Below are 12,397 nucleotides of genomic sequence, written 5' to 3'. Positions count from 1 at the left end.
CAGTACCTGTCTATACTTAAAAGAGGGCTCTCTCTGGCCAGCATGGCTCAGTGGTTGAGCATCGACCTATGAACCAGGAGGTCACGGTTCAATTCCAAGTCAGGGCACATGTCCGGGTTGCAGGCTCGATCCCCAGTGTGGGGCATCCAGGACACAGCTGATCGATGATTCTCATCATTGATGTTTCTATCTCTCTACCTCTCCCTTCCTCTCTGAAATCAATAAAAAATATACTTTTTTTTAAAAAAAGAGGCCTCTCAAAACTCCATTTTTTGGTCTGACATCATGCACCTCTACATGGTAGGTTTCTCTAATTGTCAGTGTGCCAAGGTCTGTGGGTTATTTGCATCTGCATTTTGCAGAGGAGTTGGTTGCCTGACTGCATTTCTTAGCTTAGAAACCTGTTGTGCCACCACTGCATGGCCTCCTGTCCTTGGAAAGAGAACAGGACACAGGTGGACGGGTGCCCACAGGTGGACGGGTGCCCACTGGTGGGTCAGTTCTGCTCAGCAGGAAGAGGCCATTGGGAAGCAATGAGCCAGACACTGGCATTTGCATAGTTAAAAAATTAAGTCAGTGGCACTATGCTGGACATTTAATATTACACCAGTTTTCATTTTCTTTCTGTGTGTTTTGTGGGGAGGCTAATGAAGATGGAGCACTGTGCACTGAAGGCGGTGGGGTTGACCTCGTTATTCAGGCTGGTGCTAATGGCTTTCTGGTGCCAGGGGCCCCAGGTACCAACTTGGATGCTATCCCCGGAAGACCCTGGTCCCAGACCACAGTGCATGCCTTCCTAAGGATGAGAATTTCTTGTAAGGCAGAAATGTCTTCTCCCATTAACACCTACGGGGTCTCCCAGAAGAGAGCTTAGGAAGCCAGTGTTCCCTAAAGTTCTAGCAACAGCAAACTGAACATAATTATGAGAAAGGGCTGTCAGTTATCTCTGCTTTGGCCCAGCTATCTGGTACTTTGTCACTGTCATTACCAGCCTTGGCCCAGAGCATTTTTAGCTCAGTTTCACAAGTTCTTAAAAAAAACAAGTCCTACTCCTATGCCCCCACCCTCTCTTCCATTTGGACTTAAGACTCTTCCCCCCGTGGCTGCTGCTGTCCTGAGATAAGGCTGTGGCATTCGCTCCATCATCCCCCAATCAAACATTATCATAAGAAAGTGCCAGGCACCCATCAGCTCAGAGCCCCTGATTTATGCTCAAAGTTCGGATTATCTATTGGGCTCCAAATCCCTTCAAACGGCCACCCTGATCAAAGAGAATCACATCCAGCAGATAAAATTCAAATATAGATCCGTGCAATAAAATGACAGCCAGGATTTAAAAAAAAATCTCCAAACTGCTTCAACCTCCTCATTTTGTCAGGAATTGTTCTTTATCCACAGTATAGGGCCCGCTGAGCAACCTCATTGTCATCTTTGCATTTTTCCTACTGGGTTCTGCCTGGGGAGCCATTTATGGAGTTCGCTCCTGGAGAAGGAGTCTTTGTCCACCAGCAACTCCCTGCACTCAGCACAGGGTGAGTCCAGCTCTGCCCAGAGCCCTGCAGTTGAGAAACATTACAGGACATGGATCAGTCATACTTAACAACCAGTTGCTACCTTTGATAGTATGTAGCCAGGAGAAAGCCAAGATTGGAAAGTAGTGTCTTCAATGCTAGGAAGCATCAGAGTAACAAAATGAAATGGAATGCCCTGCTAAATCCAATCATTCAGTTCATTCACTCAGTAAATATTTGTCTCACGTGCAAGTTTCTGGTGAACCAAAGAAATACATCATTGAAAAGTTTAATATCTAAGAAAAAAACAGTTACCTGGGGAATCAAATAAAAAACATTGCAGATTTCCAGTCCAAGAGGAGAAACTGAACCAAAAGGATTCAACTACGCCCTCCTCCCACTTCCCATCCCAAGTTTCTAGTCAATTGACCAAGGAATCTAGCCTAGACTTGAAGGGGAATGCACGTCACTACTGAAACTAAGAAAGGATTGTATCCACTGCCAGAAATGCTGTGGAATTTCTGGAAAATACAAAGCAGGTGAGGTTACATGGAGGTTAAGAGTTTATTCATATGCAGGTCACCACCCTTGAAAAAAATGTGCAAAAGAGTAAAGAGAAGAGGAAGTCACACTATTTTGAAGCAGCAGGGACTGAGGGCAAAGATAAACCAGAGGCATTGGCTGGCTGTAGAGAGGAGTGCAGGGCCCTCTGACAAGGCGTGGAGATGAACTATCTGCACAGGACTGGGATCCCTCCCAAGGGACCTTGGCTACCTTGGGCATGGAGGCATCTTAAGTGAAGAAAGGGCAGTTGGTGAGTCTGGCTCCCTCCCCTTCAACAGGCTACCATAAAAAATGAAGTGGCATTTTCTACTTCTGGCTTTTTTCAGCTTCAGCCTCTACCTGCCTGGCTACCTCTATCTTCATCTGCAACCTAACAGAATAAACCTGGAGGAAATCCACTGGTCTCTGCCTCCATTTCTCTGGACTTGGGAGATTTGAACAGCAACCCAAACACTTGGAGTCCTCCCACTCCCGACGCCAGGGGCTATGCTATCTGGAAAAAAATAACCAGGAGGCGCGCAGCAGGATTTCAACAGCCAGGGAGGGAGCCAAAGTTGCAGAACCTAGTGTTTTCTTTGGAAAAGATGTTGTGAAAGAAATATAGTAAAACTATACAATTTTTAAAAATGTGTACTTCCAATAGGATTTTGGCAGAAATTGTATTTCTGAAACAAAAGCAAGCATACAAATTCTCTCATCTTCCATATTGTAGACAGCAGAAAGTTACTTTCTTTTTGGCACTAACACAAAAATACTAGTATAGTTCAATTGTTTTGGTTTTTTGAATATAAAGACTGCCAATACAGGAATAAGAACAGTTCCCGATAATATGTTGTGTTAAGGCTGTTATGTTCTAAAACACTGAGTTCCAGTCTGGCCAATTTTGCTCAGTGGATAGAGCATCATCTTGCAGACCTAAGGGTCTCGGGTTTGATTCTGGCCAAGGGTACATACCTCGGTTGCAGGCTCCTACCTGGCCGGGCCATGGTCCGGGCTTGTGCAGGAGGCAACCAATTGATGTGTTTCTCTCACATCGATATTTCTCTCTGTCTTTCCCTTTCTCTTCCATTCTCTCTAAAAAACAATGGAAAAATATCCTCTGGTGAGGATTAAAAAAATAATAATAATAAAATAAAACACTGTGTTCCAGTCACACTTGGTTCAGATGGTGGCTGAGGTCTGCATATCTGACCACTTCTCTCTCACAGTTTCCACTGACACTGGCCAAATGGAGGGCAGGAGGAAAGCTGCGTATCAGCACGAGAGTGGGCCATTCCTCTTCTTTAGCTGGGATTTCACGGGTCTCAGCAGGCAAAGCCCAGGTGAGAGATCATGGAGCAGAAAGGCCAAACCAATCACTCAAAGGCAAAATGGAAGGAAAGCCCACTGAGGAGAAAGTGAGAATCCCTTTCCCACCAAAGCATCTATTGGCTTCAAATCTAGGGCTGATGAGGACCATTTGAAGTTCAACCCTGACATCTGAGATTACAGGGACAGGGGGACCACAGCTCCAGCTCACTCACAGACAGAGACGGGGCCAGACTGTGGGCTAATCACTGGGCAGTGGGGTCCCCTGGAGGTGGGGCTCAGCCCCTGCCAAAGAGAAACTGTCCCAGCTTGTTTGGGATTGTCAAAGGGACAGGTTACTCCTGGACAAAGAACGATATAGAGTGTCACATGACTTGTGAAGGAGCCTATCTCTGCTACCTGGAGTGGACAGAGATCTCACTGTCTAGAAAGGAACAACTGCAGAATATCACCATGTTTGAAAAGAAAAGACAATTGGAAGATTTACCTGAACTTTTGGAGCAAATATCCCCTATCCTCACCTTCTGCCCCTCATGAAATAGTTCTGTAAGGAACAAACAAACAAAAAAATTAATAAACTTTTAATTTTGGAATAATTTTAAATTTATAGAATATTTACAAAGATAATACAGAGAGTACCTGTATACTCTCACCAAGTTTCCCTAATGTTAGCTTTTTATATAATTACTAGAAACCTGGTGCACAGGTGGACAGAGCTGGAAAAAAAGATGAATTTATGCTAACCCATGTAGGCACATATCTGTATTTATTTCTGTGTGTGCGTGTTGAGCTAAGCATGAGTTCACAGTGGTCTTCCAGTCTAATCTGGTGTTCTATGGCTCATCCCAACCTTTCCAGTCTGCTGATTTGTCATTTTCCTCTACAACAGTGAAAAACCTGGTTCCTGCTATCCACCATCAATTTAATTATTTGTTCAACCCCAGTATTAAAGTAGAGCAATTTCAGAATTGCTCATCTGTATCCCCATGAGCAGTAACTTTACCTGCTGGAGTACAGCGTTTATGTAGAGTTCCTTTGGTCTTTAGCCTTACAGTCTGCAGTCAAACTACTTTCCGGAGTGACTTAGGTGAGCTCCTTGCTCCCCCCATACCCCACAGGGAGATTCCTTCTTACATAGCTAATTCGGTGAGTTCATTTACCACAGTGTACACTTCATCTTGTCTCTCTTGATAACCAGATTTTTTCTTTTTAAAATTTGTATACATTGAAATTCACTTTTATGATGCATGATTCTATGGGTTTTAGCAGATGCATAGGATTATGATTTCACCATGCCAGTACCATGCAGAGCAGCCACCTGACTCTAAAGGTTCCCCTGCACATCTCCTTGATAGCTCCCCAAGCCCTGGTCACTGAAAATCTGTTTTCCATCCTTATAGTTTTCCCTTTTCCAGACTATCATGTAAATGAAATCATATAATATGTAGACTTTTGGGTCTGGCTTCTTTTTTTTCTGGCAAATAAGCATTTATTAATAGCATTTATTGTTTTGATCTCATATATATGGAAATTAAAACCCTCTCAAATTGGTTAGCTTGCCATGATCACTCAGTATGTAATAGTCTTAAGATTCAAACACAATTAATTTTATGTGATTCCATATTCCTGCTTCTTATTTTACACATTGCCTTTCTCACAGTGACTTTAAATTATAACAGTGAATTATAATAAAATTTAAGCCTAAAATACATCTGTCTTTCTTTTGTTTGATGTTTCACATAATAAAAATAAATAGCCAAATGTTATTTGTTTTATTTTTATTAAATTTATTGTGTGATATTGGTTAATAAGATCAAGTGGTTTTAAGTATATATTTTATAAGACACGATCTGTATACTGCATTGTGTGCCCACCCCCCACAGTCAAATTGCCTTATGTCACCATATATTTGGCCCCCTTTAGCCTTTACTGGCTTCTTTCACTTAGCAAAATGCATGAAGATTTATCCATATTGTCATTAATTAATTAATCACTCAGTGCTTTTTATCACCAAATAGTATATGTTTTGCGAATGTACCACAGTTTACGGTAAGGGACATTTAGAAGGACATAGTGCTTGTTTCCAATTTTGATGGTATTTATGGATAAAGCTGCTGTAAATATTGGCATACACATATTGGCATTCAAAGCTTATGCTCACACACAAACCTGTGTGTGAGCATAAGCTTTGAATCACCTAGGTAAATGTCTAGGGGTGGTACTGCTGGGTTGTATGGTAACTATACGTTGAACTTTGTAAGGAATCTTCCAAAGTGGCTGTATCATTTTGCAGACTCATATTTTCTTTTGAATTTCTGCTCTCGGCAATATTAAATGCCGATAAAACAGCACCAGACATCATGAATAAATGAACAGTCAGTGAACAAAACAGAGTATAAAAACTCAAATTCAGGAATTAGGCTATCAATTCACAAAATCTCTTCAGAAAATAGATGAAGAATATAAGAGACAAATAATATGAAAGAAAAATAATCAACTTAATGGACATATTGAGTTAATCTAATAAACATTTTTGTGTGAAATAGTGTTTCCCAAAGATAAGAGCAGACACAAGCTGTACAAACAATTATAAAGTCCTTCAACTGAAGTAGAGAACAGAAGACCAGGGAAAGATAATCAATTCAAAAACAGTTTCCAAAAGTAATTAAGAAGTGGAAGCATTCATTTTATCCTAATCAGGAAATAAGTAAGAAAATAAAAATACACAAAGCAAAAATTCAAATAAATAAAATAAAAATAAAGAAGAAAATAAAAATATACAAAATCATCAAAACAATACAGAAAATTCAGGGAAAGTGTAAAGAGTTTGTACAACTCTCTCCTGATATATTTAAAATATGGATGAAATAAGTAATTTTATGGTAAAATACAAATTACAAAAATTTGCTCAAAATGAGATATTAATATAGCTCTAACCATAAAATAAATGTTAAAATGTATCAAAACACTGCCTTTCAGCACGGTACCAGCTCAAAGGGATTCATGTGTATGTTTTTAAAACTTCAAGCACCAGATGAATCATATGTTACTTAAATTGTGCCAAAACATATTATAAAAAAGGAAGTCTTGCTTCTTTCCTGGATCTGCTATAACTGATTCAGCAATTTGTCAAGGCAAAGAAAGAGAAGGTCTGCGCCAGTCTCACTGGTGAGTACGAATGTAAACATTCTAAGTGAAACAGGCTGACTCCCAGAGTGTGCTGATCGTAATATGCATCACAATCAGGCAAAACTAACTCCAGGACTCGGATTATATGGGTATTAGAGATTGTGGCCATTAAATCACCTCATTATTAGATGAAGAAAGGGATATTTCATCTCCACAGAGGCTGAAGTGCATTTGATAAAATGCAAAATCCATTGGCAACAGAATAAAACTTAATAAACTTGATATGTTTGAGGATATATGGAGATATAACCAACATAATACTTGCAAATGAAACATTCAATGTATTTCCACTAAATTAAGAAAGAACACATGCCTACCATCATCTCTCTATTTACTTTGGGGAAGATCTAAAATATGATAAGAAAAGAAAGGCAATAAGATTTAGAGTAAAAAAAAATCATATTATAACATAATGTTCATTCCTACATGCAATAATTAAATATTCCACTTAAGAGAGAGGCTTTCTTAGTGTCTCAGATCCTTAGAGCATAGCTTGCATCCTCAAGGGCTCAGGGATTTGAGAGAAATTGATAAATGCACATGAGGTGGAGGAGACTAGGAAAGGGTAGAAGAGTCAAGTGCAGTTGGATGCACCCACTGAGTCTGTCCCTTGAGAATTTGTAAAATGAAACTATTTCCCACTTCCTTAAAACTGTTATTTACCTGACAGTCCTTCCCTTGTTACCACATTTAAAATAGCACACACATGCCCTGGCTGGTGTGGCTCAGTTGGTTGAGCATCATCCCGTGCACCAGAACATTGCAGGTTCGATTCCCAGTCAGGGCACATGCCTGGGTTGCAGGCTTGATCCCTGGGAGGGGTGCATGCAGGAGGCAGCTGATCAATGATCCATGTTCTGCTCTCACATCAATGTTTCTCTCTCTCTTTTCTCTCTCTCTTCCTCTCTCTCTAAAAATCAATAAAATATTTAAAAAATAGTATCCTTTGCCCCTCTAGCACTTTCTAGCCCCTTTCCCTGTTTCATAATTTTTCTGCATAACAAATGTTACCTGACACAAAATGCATTTCTTTCTGTTTATTTTTTATTTTTTCCTTTATTGATTAAGGTATTACAAATGTTTCCTTATCCCCCTAATGTCCCCCTATCCCCCCACTCATGCCCTCACCCCCCAGTGTCTGTGTCCATTGGTTATGCTTATATGCATGCATACAAGTCCTTTGGTTGATCTCTCCCCCTTAGTCCCATCCTCCCCTGCTTTCCCTCTGAGGTTTGAGCATCTGATCGATGCTTCTCTGTCTCTAGATCTATTTTTGTTCATTGGTTTATGTTGTTCATTATAATCCACATATGAGTGAGATCATATATTTATCTTTCTCTGACTGAATTATTTCACTTAGCATAATGCTCTCCAGTTCCATCCATGCTGTTGCAAATGGTAGGAGTTCCTTCCTTTTTACAGCAGCATAGTATTCCATTGTGTAGATGTGCCAAAGTTTACAGGGAACTCATACAACTTAACAAAAGGAAGACAAACAATACAATAAAAAATGGTTAAAGGACCTCAATAGATACTTTTTGAAAGAAGACATAAGGAAGACCAAGAGACATATGAAAACATGCTCAAAGTCACTAATCATCGGAGAGATGCAAATCAAAACAACAATGAGGTACCATCTCACACCTGTCAGAATGGCTATCATCAACAAATCAACAAATGACAAATGCTGGAGAGGATTCGGAGAAAAAGGAACCCTCGTGCACTGCTGGTGGGATTGCAGACTGGCGCAGCCGCTGTGAAGAACCGTATGAAGTTTCCTCAAAAAACTAAAAATGGAACTCCCATTTGACCCAGTGATCCCCCTTCTAGGAATATATCCCAAGAAAACAGAAACACCAATCAGAAAGGATATATGCCCCCCTATGTTCATAGCAGCACAATTTACAATAGCTAAGATTTGGAATCAGCGTAAGTGCCCATCATCAGATGAGTGGATTAAAAAACTTTGGCACATCTTTCTGATTATTGATTGTACTGCCCAATAAGCCCTGTCTCACAACTGCTTCCAAATCCGCTGCAGAGCCAGGCTCTGTACTAGTGAGAAAGTGAGCCCTGCAGACATCTCAGAGAACGTGGTCAATCTTCTCGAAGGAAACAGCAAGGGAACATCCTTAAGTTGGGACAATGGCCATAGTGACCAAGGGACAATCTAAGAGATGGTGTGCCTAGAACTGAATGAACCACAGAGAGATTTGTGGGACTTGAGGTCACAGAGGTAGCCAGCAGCAAGTTTATGTAGGATCCTGTAAACAGTGATGAGAAATTTAGAACTTAGTCTAAATAAGATGAAAAGCCTTTTTCCAAGAAGAGGAGCAATATTATCTAGAGGGTGTTAATACTCTACCTTCTATGCAGGGAACAAGCTGTTAGGGGAGGGGACATTTGGAAGAGTATAGAAATAGTTCAGGTGAGACTTACGTGGTATCTGTGGAGAGAGGTGGTGACAAGTGGCCACATTTGTGATATCTTCTTAAGACAGAGCTGACAGAACTTGTGAATGGGTTGGATGCCGTGTATATAAAAAGAAGGATGCCAAGGATGACTCTAAGGTGTTAGGTCTGAGCAACTCAAAGAACCATGCTGACATTTATTGATATCCTAAAGACTAGGAAAGGAACCAGCTGTGTGTATTCATTTGCTCTTAGTTTCATGAGGAAAGGTGGGCAGAAATCACAAGTGATGTTTTAGACATGTTAAATTTGAGGTGTCTTTGATACATACAAATGAAGATATCTAAGCTAAGTTGAGGGAAGAGACTAAGATTGAGATATAAACTTAGAAGTTATCAGCTTATGGATATAAAACCATGGGAATGGGTAATCATCCAGGGATGAGCGACATGACAGAAGAAATACAAAGACAAAGCTTAGAGAACTACCCCATTTAGATCTGAAAGATGAGGGAGTATCATCAGACAACCAAAAAGGAGGCATGTGGTATACTGGGAGTGTTACCAATGAGGTGCCCTCTGTGTCCCCACCTGTTACGGGTAGCAGTAGAGTTCTTGGGGTGCCATGGGGAAAATAATTTCCTGAGGCCCCCATGGGAGGATGAGGTATCATGGAAAGCTTTATTGATTATGTAAAATAAGTGGGTTCCATCTTCCTTTGTCTCACCAAGAGAAAAGTCCAACCTTGTCTTCAGCAGGGCTAGGAGTAAGGCCACTGACCAGCGTCTCCACTCCATATTAAAGCACAGTCCAGTCCAACATCCTGCCTGTGGAGTCCACATGGCCATGTGCCATATGGTGCTTCAGGCCACATGGCTATGGAGAGGGACAGTGTGGGTATCAGAGCAAGAAAGAAGCAAGCAGCCCTAACTGGTTTGTCTCAGTGGATAGAGCGTTGGCCTGCAGATTGAAAGGTCCCAGGTTCGATTCCAGTCAAGGGCATGTACCTTGGTTGTGGGCACATCCCCAGTAGGAGGTGTACAGGAGGCAGCTGATCGATGTTTCTCTCTCATCAATGTATCTAACTCTCTATCCCTCTCCCTTCCTCTCTGTAAAAAATCAATAAAATATATATTTTTTTTAAAAAAAAGAAGCAAGCAGGCAAGAGCAAAGCAAGAGAAAGGGAATTCTTTGTCTAGGGATGATAACTGGGAGTTTAACCAATTAACCCTTCAGTATTTCATGAGCTTGCAGTGGCTCTGACCCTCTAGCCAATTATCTTTTCCCCAGGTTAGGCTGACAGGCAAGCACCCTCCCTACATCACCCCGGCTTCACGGTGCATGGGCCCATCTCCTCTTTGTTTGACTCCTTCCCCCAGTGATTTTCAGGGAATGGACAGGTGGTTCCCTAGGGAGTGCGAAGTTGCCCAGATGAACATGCTTATGTCTGGCTTCCGTTTGCTTTTTTCCTATTATTAATATTAGCTAGCTAGTTACAACAATAATAGGAGCAAGTGAAGAACGTGTCTCGTAGGAGAAAGAGATAACTTCATCGAATGCTGTTGATACATTTGGGAAGGCAAAGGCAGAAAAAATGACCATTTGTAAAGGTCACTTTACAAACTGGTGACCTGACCAAAGAAATTTCAGTGGAGTGGTCTGATTGGAGTGGACTGGAGAGAAGAGAGGAGAGGCTGTGGATACAGCAACTACAGAGAACTGTCAAGAGTAGGTCACTTCAGGGGCTTGCAGAGAAACAGGAAAGTAACTAGAGAAGTCTATATGGTCCACAGAGGCTTTGATAAGACAGGAGGTGCAGCATTTTTATGTGCTGAATGGGATGAGCCAGTTGATGGAAAAAACTGAAGATAAAGGAAAGAGGCAACTCTTACTTAGGCAGGAAAACCTGCCATTCAATGGACAAAGCATGGGGAAAGCCTTTGATCAGAAAACAGGTAGTTCACCCTTAACATCAGGAAGGAAGGTGGAGTGTGCCGTAGAAGTGCAGGTAGCCAATGAGGGCATCTCATTTAGTTGCTTCTGTTCTCCAAGAAAAAGGAGGAAACATTGAAGGCCTGAGAAAGGAAATGTGAACTAGTCATGTTGGAGTTTGGGAGCTAGTCTTGACTGAAATAATGTAGGGTTGTCTACCCATTAGACATTTGTGGTTATACATTTTTTTTAAATGAGTCAGCACTGTTCCCTGCTTGTCTCCAGCCGTGTGAGTTCGCATAGGGACAGGCTTGACATTGTGTCATAACTGAGGAGAGAGAGATGAATTGGTTTGTTCAAGTCCCATGCATAGTTAGTGGTAGAATCTAGGTTGTCTAATTCGTATTTAGGTTGTACTTTGAATAAATGTTTAAAAACCATAGGAATGCTGTCCATACATTCCTTTTACTGTTTTTCATTTCTTTTACTATTTTAATGCTGCCCAATTTTCCTACCCAGAGAATAGAGAGTAGACAGACCATTCTGAGTAACAATTCTCTGCATCATTACCACTATTTTCAACTTTCTTTGGGGTTCCTTTGTTCAGGGCAACTATAATATATAGCACATGCAAAAAGAGCCTCAGCACCATTTATAGCACTCCTCTAACCTCCAAGTTCCAAGTCACTGGCTCTGAAGTAAACTGCTGGCATTTTCAATCCATGGATAAGAGATCTCTATATAAGGAAATCCAGTTAAACCCAAGTGCCCACTGCATCATGATTCTGGCTCTTTTCCAGTATATTTCCACTCCAGTTAGTATGTCTCTTTCCGCATCTGCCCTTGGTCCAGAGTAGCTTTGGACCTGGACACCTGAGGCCTGGGTACCTGAAGCCTGGATATATGAGGCTGTATAAGAATCCTTTGCATGGTTCCTTCTGGTCAGGAAAAAATTCCATTGACTCACTGGTGCTGAACAATTCATATTAACCCCAAAATCATTAGGTGTATTTGTGTTAATCTTCATTTTCTTCCTTTAAAGGAATCTGATACTCATGTCATTTTTTCCTCCAGCCTAAATGCAAAAGAGACAGCAGTTGACATCTCTACTAGTATGTGCACCACAAAGTATCCGTTCAGGTTGTGGTTTGTGATGAGGGCAATGCTGATGCTCCTAAGTTCTGGAAATGGATTTTTTAATTGTTAAAAAAGCATGGACATTGGGGGTAAACATACAGGGTAAATCACAGGCTTCAGAGTATAAACGTGCTGGGTAACACCTAGGCTTTGGGGTAAAACGTAGAGGGTAGAGGAGCATTTATTTATAGGCAACAATGTGCATGTGATAGCCTCCCTTCAGTGCTCACATAGCTTCCGGTTTAACCAGCTTATCAGTGGTTGGCAAACTGCGGCTCGCGAGCCACATGCGGCTCTTTGGCCCCTTGAGTGTGGCTCTTCCACAAAATACCAACTTCTGTGCATG

This window comes from Myotis lucifugus, unplaced genomic scaffold, assembly GCF_000147115.1.
Source record: "Myotis lucifugus unplaced genomic scaffold, Myoluc2.0 scaffold_199, whole genome shotgun sequence".
Classification (NCBI taxonomy): domain Eukaryota; kingdom Metazoa; phylum Chordata; class Mammalia; order Chiroptera; family Vespertilionidae; genus Myotis; species Myotis lucifugus.
This window is presented reverse-complemented; position numbering follows the sequence as displayed.